Raw genomic sequence first — 12,370 nt, 5'->3', positions numbered from 1 at the left:
TTTGGACGATAGAAACCTGTCTGCTAGTGTCCTGGCATTCAAGTGGGAAAATGAGACGGACATCTCATGGTTAACTATTTTGATTTTAAGTATCTTATGCTGAATCTTGCACTTCACCAGAAATGAGAACTGTCTTCTGCTGATGAATTATCAAAGGGATCTGGGAAGGCTGATAGCTCTTCGATATCTACTTCTCATCACTACATTTTCATTTTTCTCTGCCTGTTCTTCTGCTTCTAGAAATACGTGGTACCTCTTATTTCTGGAAATGGGAAGTACAAGTCAACTTGCACAGGATATAAATAATGGAATGGAATTAAAATAGGCATGGTTATCTGTGAGATTCTAATACCATTTCCCACCTGAATCCCAGAACACTGGCAGTCGGGTTGCTATCCCCCAAACAGGAGTTTGGAGTGCTCTCTTCTGAGGAAATTGGCAAATCTAACAAAACTGATTCAGGTTGAGCAACCCAAATATGAATATTCCAAATCTAAAATTCTCCAAAATTCAGAACATTTTTGAGTACCAACATGATGCCACAAGTGGAAAATTTCACATTTGGCCTCATGTGATAGGCTGCAGACAAAACACAGGAGCAATGGTAAGATTAGACTCAATCACCTTCAGGCTATGTTTATAAGGTGTGTGTGAAACATGAATGAGTTTTATATTTACGTGGACACGATCCCAGGAGCTCTCTTTACACATATATAACTATTACAAAATATGCAAACTTCTCAAAGATTTTTCTCAAGCATTTTAGGCAAAGGACATGCAACCTGTGCCTTGTTTAGAGTTCATGCTGCTAGATGTGGTTGACTATATTATTCCATTGTGCCAGTTCAGTTACCACTTCTCTCTCCATCTCACACATATTGATTATAATTCTGTGTTTGAATTGTTTTGGTTCCTTTACTCTCATTTTACTGAGGTGTGAAAGGGGCAGAGTCAAACATGGATATTCAACCTGCTGTATTTAAAGATATCTGTATTATAATTAGAAAAATTATATAAATTTTTGAAAAAACAGTAAGTATTAACCTTTAATGTTTTAGTACTTAGCACAATTCTTTATGGTGTTTTAGTTAGCACCTTAATTTGTCTATGAAAGCTGAGGTCTTCTTTTTCTTAGTTCTGCTGTAGAATATAGCCATGCTAATAGTACTTTTCCTAGCTCCTGTTGCTGAAAGAGAATCAATTAGCAGTACTGACCTAATGGAGAACAACACTGGTGCTGCACCTACACTTTAATGATCACATTGACATTAATTATAGAAAATTGTTTAGAATGTACTGCCATTCATGTGGTTGGATGATTGATTTACCTAACCCCATTTATATATTTGTGTTAATGGGTTTGTTTTGTTCACCTGAATACAATTTGACAGAAAGTACCCTGAAAAGGTTGAACGTTTAATTCATACTCAAAATGAAGCCCTTCATTTTCAAACAAGAGTAATGACAAGGTCCATAAGTAAAAGATAGTCACCCATCTGAGGTCCATTTTCCCATCATTACTGGAAGAAGCATTCTGAAGAGAGAAGGCACTGGAAAGTTAAACTGCTCTTATTGGTAAATTTTCATAAAAGTACTTAGAAATTTTATATGGAAAAATTTCAACCACTGCAGCCTGACATGACTTAGGGAACTAAATCTGAAATGGTCACAGGCCATAAGAAAAGTGACTCAAGTGCTCTCCTCTTGTGCACGTTCTGAAAGATGAAAAGTATTAAAAATGTAGTGTATATATACAATAGGACATTATTCAAAGTATTTAAAAAGAATGGCATCTTGTCACTTGTAGCCAAATTGATGGAACTAGAACATATTTTGTTAAGCAAAAAAAAAAAGCCAGGCACAGAAAATCAAGTACTGCATATTCTGTCTCATATGAGGAAGTAAAGAAATTAAAATGTCAATCTGATCATAGACTAATGATTACAAGAGGTTATGAAGGGTTGGGTGTGCAGTAAAGAAGGAGATTGGGTAACAGGTACCAAAACACTAAGAATACAAAGCGCTAGTGTTATACACAACAATGGAGCGATCATAGTTCACAATAATGGATTACATACTCCATGAAGAACTAAAAGAGAGGAGCTTGCTGGCTTCAGTCACACAAATGAGGAGACAGAAATGCTAATTACTGCAATGTAATTTGATGAGTACATTCTGTATAAATATCATGAAATATCACACTGTACTCCATAAATACATACAATTATTGCATGGTATTAAAAATACATAAAACTCTCATGGAATATAACTTTTTAAAAAAATGTATGTATTTGAAGTCAGAGAGAGAGAGAGAGGGAGAGAGAGAGAGAGATATCGATCTTCCATCTGTGGGTTCACTCCCCAAATGGATGCAATGGCCAGGATTGGCCCAGGCCAAACCCAGGAGCTTCATCTGGGTCTCCTATGTGGGTGTGGGGCCCAAGGACATGGATCATCCTCCTTCCTTCTCAGGCCCCAGGGAGTTAAATCAGAAGCAGAGCAGCCAGGATTCCAACCAGCATCCATATGGGATGCTAGCACTGCAGACAACAGCTTAACCCACTGTGCCGTAGCACTGGCCACAGAATATAATCTTTAATTACAGAACAAAAATATTCTAGCAGCAGGTGAGGCAGTCTTCAATGCCACTACTCTGTGAATAATTAAATAAAGTCAAGAAAACATCATTCCTTTATTGTAAATAGTATTCAGAGAAATATTGGAAGATATAGAACTACTTGCATAAAGTTACCTTTTGTATGAAATTGACTACTTTATAATTGTTCACAGATGCATAAGATTGCACTTGAGAAAATGAAAGACTAGACAGTTTATTCAGATTGCCCCAAATCACACAAGTATGCAAAAGAGAGATACCAAACTTAAGCTTTGCTTTCTTGAACTGGAGTATCGTATCCTATACTAGTGTAGTATATTCTAAGCAAACTGATTTATAACCAGACAGGAAAACATGCTAATTCCAAAATTTCATTTTAGAGTTGTATGGCCTTTAACATAATATTAATTTCAGTTCACTCATTTGTAAAATGGAAAGGTAATAAAATTTTGGAGAATTATTAGGAAAATCAAATCAGATAACACATATGAAGTACAGTAACAGTTTTTGAAATATAGCCAGCGGAATTTTTCTCTTAGTCAACAACTACTGAGTAAAGTCCTATTACGAGCCAGTCACAAAGGTAAGTATGAGGAATATTAATAAGACATATGCAGACACTAATATATCCTTGGAAAAAGTTTATTTTGGTGAAAAATGTTCTGGAATCCATGCATATGAGTGGTTTTCAAAGAGTCCATGGAAAATGCATGTCACTAAAAAGTTATGCAAATATTTTAAAAATGTTTAAAATAAACTTATCTTTCAATTCCATTTTCCTACAGACTTTTGAGGATATCCTGAAATATATCTGCTATACATAGAAAAAGTTATAAACAATGAATTTCTGGGAAGAAAACAAATGTACTACATGGTAGAGAATAATGATAGGGCTATGGATACTGATACAGGGTGGTTACAAAGAGTAATACTAAAAATATTGAATGATGGCACATCATAGACATATGTATTAGTCATAATCAGTATAGACTTGAAAATACTACAGCTTGAATCTGTGTAGATGAGTTTGGAAGATCTGATCAATGTTATTTGCTGCTGGATTGAAAGTGAGAATTTGGGAGATTGAGCAATGATAGATGGCTCATAGGTTTCTGACTTTAGCAATTGGTAGATTTCTATGAAATGTCCAAGTGAAGATCTACAAGAATCCACTAATTTTGAATGTGGAATTAAGTTAAGCAATAAAAGAGACAGCATTGGACATCATTATCATATACATGGTTTCTAAAGCAAGGAGGAAGGATAAGATCATGTAGGGATAGAAAACACAGGGTACAAAGGAGTTCAATCCATACCACTGGAGCATTTCAACAGTTAGAGACGAAGAAAAACAAAGGAATCATCAAAGGAAACAATGTAGAATTGGTAAGATATGGATCAGGGGTGTGATATTATTTTAGCTAGAAGAAGACCATTTCTATACATGATGGAGCCTCGTGTTTAATAATCCTTGAAGAACTGCGACTGGTGCTGTGGTACAGTGGGTTAAAGCCCTGGCCTGAAGTGCTGGCATTCCATATGGGTGTCGGTTCTAGTCGCAGCTGCTCCTCTTCTGATCCAGCTCTCTGCTATAGCCTGGGAAAGCAGTGGAAGATGGCCCCAAGTGCTTGGGCCCCTGAACCCATGTATGTGACCTGGAAGAAGCTCCTGGCTTCAGATCGGCTCAGCTCTGGCCTTTGCAGCCATCTGGGGAGTGAACCAGCAGATGGAAGACCTCTCTCTCTGTCTCTACCTTACTCTGTAACTCTTTCAAATAAATAAAAAATCTTTAAAAAAATAATCCTTGAAGAATTATCATCTACAATAGCATAAATGATATTTGGAACTCATTTGTTTTTCAGGGCAGTTGTCTAGCTACTTTCCTCATGGGTTCCATTTATCTACCTGGCCACTGATCAAGAAAGTAAAAATATAGCCAACCAAAGATTTGTAGAGTGGCTGAATGGTATGGGGAAATACTTCTATTCCTGCATAAAAATGATTTTGTTGTATTTTTTATTTTGAAAAAAAAAAGTTTATCCACATAGCAGTACTGTTACACTTAAAAATGCTAACTATTTGCATGCTGTTGTAAAACAGATACTCAGAACTTCTACATTTCAAACAAGCGAAACTCTATTCTCATTGAAAAATAACTTCATTTCTCCATTGCTCAGTCTTCTGGTAACTACCTTTGTCGCTCCCCGTCTTCGTGGAGGAGCAACACAGGACCCTGCGCTGTTCTGTCTGCTCGGCCCTTCCCAGGTTTGCTGCTGGTTCTTCCCGGGTTGGGTTCCCCCTGCCACTTTCCCCACTTCCGCAGGGGAGCAGCACACCGCCGGCCGGCTCTCTCGGGGGCTGCACAGGTGTTCCTCTTAGATGTTCCTGGTGCATGTTGTCTCTCTCCTCCTTTATAGTCCTCTTCCACCAATCCCAACTCTGCTGCCCACACGCCGAGTACGCTGCTCTCCTCCAATCAGGAGCAGGTCCTACAGTTTATTGGTTGAACTGGAGGCAGCTGTGTAGAAGCTGTTTCTCCCTTCTCAGCGCCATATTGTGGGAGAGCAGATGCATAGAATAAGTCTTAATTCCAGTAACTTAGTCTAGTCCGGGTTGCTCCCCACATACCTTTCTACTTTTATTAGTTTGATTACTTTGGGCACTTTATAGTGTACACATGCGAAGCATTTGTCTTTTTCTGATTGAGTTACATGGTAGAGAATAATGATAGAGTCCTTGTACTTAGCATCAAGGTTCATCTGTGATGTAGCTATAAATGAATTTCATTCTTTTTTTAAAGATTTATTTTATTTATTTGAAAGACAGAGTTACAGAGAGAGGTAGAGACAGAGAGGTCTTCCATCAACTGGTTCATTCCCCAATTGACTGCAACGGCCAGAGCTGTGGGGGCCCAAGGACTTGGACCATCTTCTACTGCTATCCCAGGCCATAGTGGAGAGCTGGATCGGAAGAGGAGCAGCCAGGACTAGAACTGGCACCCATATGGGACTTCAGGCCAGGGCTTTAACCTGCTGAGCCTCAGCGCCGGCCCCAAATGAATTTCATTATAAACAAATGGTTTTGTAACAAAAATAGCTCTGTTAAGACAAACACTGCTGCACTGAGTATTCTTTGAGATCCTATTTTCAATTATTTTAATAGATACTCAGAAGCAAGATTGCTGGATCTCATAGAAATTTTTAATTTCTAAGAGATTTTTGACACATTTCCCCACAGTGGTTGCATTATCTACAACCCCATCAACAGTGAACAAGTGTTTTGATCTCTCCACATCCTTGTCGAAACTTGTTATTTTTGTTTATTGCTTTGTTTTGGTTTTTTGAATAACTGACATAACAGGTGTGAGGTGATATCTCACTGTGATCTTGATTCACATTTCATCAATCATTATTGATGTTGAGTATCGTTTCAAATGCCTGTTGGTCAGTTGTATTCTCGAGAGAAAGGTCTATTCAAGTTATCTGAGTATTTTTAATCTCAAGTTACTTTTTGTTGTTACTCAGTTGTAGGGTTTCTTTATAAATTCTGGGTTTTACTTTCTCATCTATAATATGGTTTGCAAGTATTGTTTCCCATTTTGTAGTTTGGATTTTCACTCTGTTGATTGCTGATATGAAGTGCATATGTTTAATGTGGTCCTTTGGGTTTATTTTTGCCTTGTTCCTCTGTGTTGTTGGCCATATCCAAATCTTAGTGCACATTTTAAACTTTTACTATATTTTTGCTTTAACAAATTAAAAATGAAAAATGTGAGTTAACATGGTCAATATATTTTCATTTCTACTGAACAATCACAAAGAGATTCATTTCAGTGCCTGTGTTCAATGCAGGATGTCAGAATTCCTCAGCCATAAACCCAGGCTTGTCTGGCCTTCTCTAGCATACCATATGGCCTGATTAATTAATGGCCACTCTGATGACACCAATAACAACATGTGTTCTATAATTTAGTGACTTAGTAAGCAACAGGATTTTGTTGAGATCAAGGGATCAAGAACTTATTAAAGCTGAAGCCATGAAAAATAAATATTAGAAAGAAAGCAAAATTAATTTTATTTGCAGATGATAGGATTTATCTTCAGCAAAACCAAAGAATAAACTTAAAGATTTTTAGAACTAACAAAAGTGTTTAATAGAGTAACTGAACTCATAACCAATACTTAGAAATCAATTTTTCCAAGGCTTGAGATAACATGCTTAAAAGTAGATTTTTCTATTTAAAAACAGCCAAAAAATGAAATGAAAGACAACAAAAAATGAAAACATGTGAAACAATAAGGAATAGTAGATGCTACATAAAAAGAAACTTATGAAGTTCATCTAAGAAACATAAAAAGAATACATGAATAGATAGAGAAGGATATTTTACCTTTGGATAGAGAGTCATAACCTAATATTAAATGTACCAATTCTTCCAAATAGAAATATAAATTCCATGTGCTAACACTTGAAATTTAAGCAATTTGGGAACTTGACAAAATGAATAAAATGCATGTGAATAACCCAGATAAATACTTTAAAAGGAGAGTGATTGGTCATATCACCCTATCAGATATTGGAATTTATTACAAAGCTGTGGTAATTAAGATGGTATACTACTGGCTCATTAATAGAATGACAAACTGTTATAACTAAAGAGAGGAGACACAGAGGATATTTCCTGTAAGTACAGAATTATTTACAAATAGAAGCTGAGGATTTACCTGAAGTAAAATCTCTTAGAGGCCTTGAGGAAGACAATTAAAATTTAGCATCTTGAATTTGCTAATAGTTAAAACTCAGTAGTAAACAAACCAGCAATCTCCCTCACTAAAGTACATATAATCCTTTTCTGTAATACAATTTTTTTTGTTTCCTTGGGCTTACATGTAATTAGTAGAAAGCTATATATTTTTACGTAGCTGCATGGCAATGTAAAGAAATTAATATGTTCAGAACATTTCATAAACATTTTCCTTTTTAAAAAAACACAACCTTAAAGTGACAAAGGATGACATAAACTATGCCTGAACTTATAACCTGTTAGGGAAAATTTTCTCAGTCTTGATGTGCCTGACATTCTGGGTCAGACAACTCTTTGCTGTAGATGGCCATCCTATACAAAGTAGGATGTTTAGCCACATCCTGAGAATTGAACCCCTAGAATCCTGCAGCACTCCCCAAGCTATGCTAACCAGGATTGTCTCCAGACAATGCCAACATCCCCAAAGGAACAAAAGCATCCTTAGTTGACATTCACTGCTATTTAGGGATGAATGAAAGTAAGGACAGCTTGGTTTTATTCTTGCCAACATGAACTAATATTTTTAAACAATTATTCTAAAATGCAAATTAAATACATATTATATAAGTAAAATTCAGCTTTTTGCATATTAAATCAACATTTCATTGACAATACTTAAGGACCAATTTATTTACTTATTTGAATGGCAGAATACAGAGAGGCAGAGGCAGAGATAGAGTGAGAGGTCTTCCATCTGCTGGTTCACTCCCCAGATGGCCTCAACAGCCAGAGCTGTGCGGATCTGAAGCCAAGAGCCAGGAGCTTCTTCCGGGTCTCCCTTGCAGGTACAGGGTCTCAAGGACAGGACATCTTGTAGTGGGTTTTAATTGTTCAGCTGTGGAATCATACTTGCAATGGAAATGATGTCATAGGAATCAGTTTCTAAGTATTGCTACATAACTGTGTTATCCCCCAGGGAAAAAAAAATTAAATAAATAAATAAATAAAAACACACAATCTTAATGAACAATGGAACAGCTCTGTATCACTATGGAGTGAATATGCAAGATATATTTTAAAACTTAATCTGGTATATTTAGGTTTAGTTGAAATTTTCATTTTATAAACAAATACAGAACAATTTCTCTTTTCGACACTTTTATAACACACTGATGAAGGTACATTTATGGAGCAAATAATCTTGTAGTTATAATTTGCCTTCTGAAAAGATGGTTTTAATGTTCATCATGATGAATAAAGCTCATTGTTTAGGTTTTCATAATGCATTTTTCTAATTCCATGTGAAATGACTATTTGATTATGTTTTAATCTGTGTTGCACATATTGATTGTACTGTTGAAATTTTTTGTGTGTAATATTTTTCCTATTTAAAGTTATCCTGTTACCTAGCTTATCACAGTCTGATGGTTGACCTGGATGAAGCAGAGTGAAATGAATGATTTACAAAGGGATACTGACATAGCATTTAGTAGCAAATTCTTAGAAAAGTTCATACCATCTGGGCTGGACAGATGGAATCATGAACAAGCAGATCATCATCACCTTGTTGCCTCCTCCACTTCCTTTCTAGTAGCTCTCTGGCAACCAGTCCCACATACCACATATGTGCTGTCCCCACGCCCAACTCCAGCTTCCAACAGTCTCCTTGAGTCTCATTCTCCCACTCCACTATGCTGACCAAGTCCTAATCCTTAATCTACTTTTTCCCCCTCAATGCCTTAAGAATGTTATTTGACTTGCCTTGTTTTTTTTTTTTTTTAATCTGTGAAAAGAATAAAAACCTTCCTATCACCACTGCTCAAATGAATGTGGAAAGAATTAAGGAAATAAAACTTACACTTATCTGTTTTGATAGAGTCCAGGAAATGTCAAAGTACACTAAGTTTTATAGAATACAAAGTTTAAAAAAATATAGATAACAACATGGCAATGCTGAATTTGCTGTCAGAACTACTTTCTCTCCCTAAATACGGGACTACATGTACCCATTTTTTGTCAGAAATCACAAAATCACATAGCATATTTGAACTGGATGAGTTTTGAGATTACCTGGCTCTACTCCAATATTTTGACAGGAAAACTTTAGCCCCCATGAATGCAGTGACCTCTCTAAATTCACACAGCAATTTAGTGAAAATATACTTCATCAACATTTCCAAGGTAATTATCATGACTCAAAATGTCCCAAAAGAAGTCCTCTCAACATAGTGTATTACTTCATCAAGAATTCTGAAATGTAGGAAAGAGAATAGCCCTGGCATTCTGCCCCCTCACTACATCCAAGACACCTGTACACGACAAAAGCTGCATTTAGTAAACATCAGGTAGGAGGAACTATGGTGGCCATTTTCAGCAGTATAATCTGGACTACATAAAATTATGGTTACACAGAAAATACTGAAACCAAATTCATTGCAAGGAACCAAAATGCAGGGATTCATTGTTCTCAGTCAAGACAGTCACATAATATTTGGAAACTTTCGTAAATGATCTGTGGATTTTATTTAACATGAAACTGAAAGAATAATAGAACTATTAATCTTCATTACTTTAATTGGCCTCCAAATCCTATTAGGGTAATGAAGATATAAATTATTTCAGTTTCTTTCCATGGTTATAGTCATAGCCTACCTGAGAAGCAATATCAGTTTCTTTATACACTAGTGCTCTCATGTTTTCAACTCTAAAATGGAGGGGGGGTTTGAGAGATGTTGGTACTGAAATTCAGATGTATGCTCACTAGTGATCTGACACTTTAGATTGAAATTTACAACATAAACATATGTCTCAGTTGATATTTAAAAGACAAATCACAATATCTTAACAGGTATGCCACAAAGACAACACAGAATTTTGAATAATCTACTAGGTAAATGTTTAAAATATGTTCGGACTTGATAAGATTCATTAGATTCGTATCTGATTACCTTGGTAAATCACAATAACATTTGTGGAAAATAGCTCATTCACTTCCTGTTTATGAAGCTACTTCCCACATTTGCCATTAACAGAAAAAATAAATCTGCTGTATGCACTGACACGGACTTTACCAAATCTGATAATCTCATGGAAACTGTATGGCACACAAACAGTTTTTATTCCTCAGTCTTGGACGCCTGCTATCCATTGTGACCTAACGGAGAGTCCGCTCAAAACATTTCTCAGAAAATTGCCAAGTTAGTATCAAAAGCACATAACTTACCTCCAAAGCAAAATTTAAAAACTGGATCACTTGGGGAAAAAGTGGAATCAGTTTCCAGCATCAGAAACGAATACTATCAGGACATATCTCTCTCAATCTTGCAGCAACACTGAGCCATGCTTCCCACTCTTCTGGCTTTTGGCTGTAAAAGACGTTTCTTTACCAAAGCCTTTAGATGCTGTTCCCTTGTCCCTCAGACCCATGATGCTGTGCTTCTCACACCCTCTAGAATGGGTTTCAGCTGCTGTCTGAATAATAAAAGGCATAGTGGCTTTTAAGTTTGGTTACACATTACAAGGTTACACATTAAAGGTTACACCTTTTAAACTCCCAATGACTCAGCTCCATTCCAGAACAGTTAAATTAAAGCCAAATGTAAGAATCAGGCATAGGTAGTTTAAAAATCTCTCCAGGTGATTGTAGTATGTAGCCAAAGTAGAGCGAATCCCTGCATTTTGTAGGCCTCTGGCTCGTCAGAAACTTGGAGGAAAGTATCCTGCTCCCCATCACACGTGACCCCACCTGCTCCAAATATTCCTGAACTAAATAAATCTGTGGAGGTCTCTGAAGTGCATTACAGTGTTTCTATTGTTTTACTGTTCTGCCACCATTAATGCCAAATGGGTAAGAACAGCTGAGTAGTCACAGGATATAGACAGAATAGGACATACATTCAAGCACATGGAATACACCCAGTGATATAGCAGATGGATATGGAAGGAAGCCAAGACGTTCTCCAAATGTAACAGCTGGGCGGATTTGGAAATCATCCAGCTTTGGTTAATGTTGAAGGAACTAAAGAAGTCCACAGATTATAAAAAGCCCTTTCCATCTCTGGGAAATAAAGCCAAGGCCTTGATTCAGATGGCACAACTGAGGCACTTATCCTAGGCACAAAATTTTAGGGACCACCAAACAAATACAGTAGTTAAGATGAATAAATTTTTTTTTGACAGAGTGGACAGTGAGAGAGACAGAGAGAAAGGTCTTCCTTTGCTGTTGGTTCACCCCACAATGGCCGCCGCAGCTGGCATGCTGCTTCAGGTGCACCGCGCTGATCCGATGGCAGGGGCCAGGTACTTATCCTGGTCTCCCGTGGGGTGCAGGGCCCAAGCACTTGGGCCATCCTCCACTGCACTCCTGGGCCACAGCAGAGAGCTGGCCTGGAAGAGGGGCAACCGGAACAGAACTGGCGCCCCGACCAGGACTAGAACCCCGTGTGCCGGCACCGCAGGCGGAGGATTAGCCTAGTGAGCCACGGCGCCGGCCAAGATGAATAATGTTTTAATGTAGCATTTGTAAAATTTTTAATTAATGAGAAAATCCATGATGGACCAAATTTAAATAAAATCCTGTACTTGCACAATTCACTCAATTGTTTTCTTAACCTGAACCCTGTGAGATTCTGTCCCTATAGCAACAGCCCTGGAACGAATACATTCAGGCCCCAGACTCATCTACAACTAGAATAGGAAGACACTCCCATCCAAGAGAAATATAGAACTTTCTTTAGCACAATACACCATACGATGAGCTCCGGAGCTTCTTATAGCTGATAAGGAAAGTAATTATCTCCTACCTCAAAATCAAACTCATAAAATCTCCTGGCCCTCCCAATATAAATCAAAAGGCTGCAAAATGATAAGAAAAGATGGGGAGCCCACTAGCAGAAATTCCTGGAAGCCCTAATTGGTATATGAGATATGAGTAGAAGAATGGGAATGGAATATATAAAGGCAGGCAGATATTTAGCTATCACCTGACTCTGACTACAGGTGAGCCTGTT

At 37.3% G+C, this 12,370-nt stretch overlaps 1 protein-coding gene across 11 annotated transcripts in view; it reads right to left on the bottom strand.

Annotated features, from left to right (window-relative positions):
• LOC127487101 (uncharacterized) overlaps nt 1–11,909 on the bottom strand; it is a 211,949-nt gene extending 200,040 nt beyond the window's left edge. For 3 of the 11 annotated variants that reach the window (XR_016228336.1, XR_016228334.1, XR_016228335.1), the window contains exon 1: nt 10,585–11,022. The gene's annotated coding sequence lies outside the window, so the exon portion shown is untranslated. Of the gene's footprint in view, nt 1–7,013; nt 8,322–10,584 lie in introns of those variants that run through there. The other 8 variants (XR_016228331.1, XR_016228330.1, XR_016228337.1 and 5 more) reach the window with 7 other exon arrangements.
• Between the last annotated feature and the right edge of the window lie 461 nt (nt 11,910–12,370).

Source organism: Oryctolagus cuniculus, chromosome X (genome assembly GCF_051225735.1).
Source record: "Oryctolagus cuniculus isolate XC-2025 breed Fujian yellow rabbit chromosome X, ASM5122573v1, whole genome shotgun sequence".
In the NCBI taxonomy this organism is placed as follows: Eukaryota; Metazoa; Chordata; class Mammalia; order Lagomorpha; family Leporidae; genus Oryctolagus; species Oryctolagus cuniculus.
Note: the sequence above shows the minus strand (reverse complement) of the source record. Positions and strands in the feature narration are given on the sequence as shown.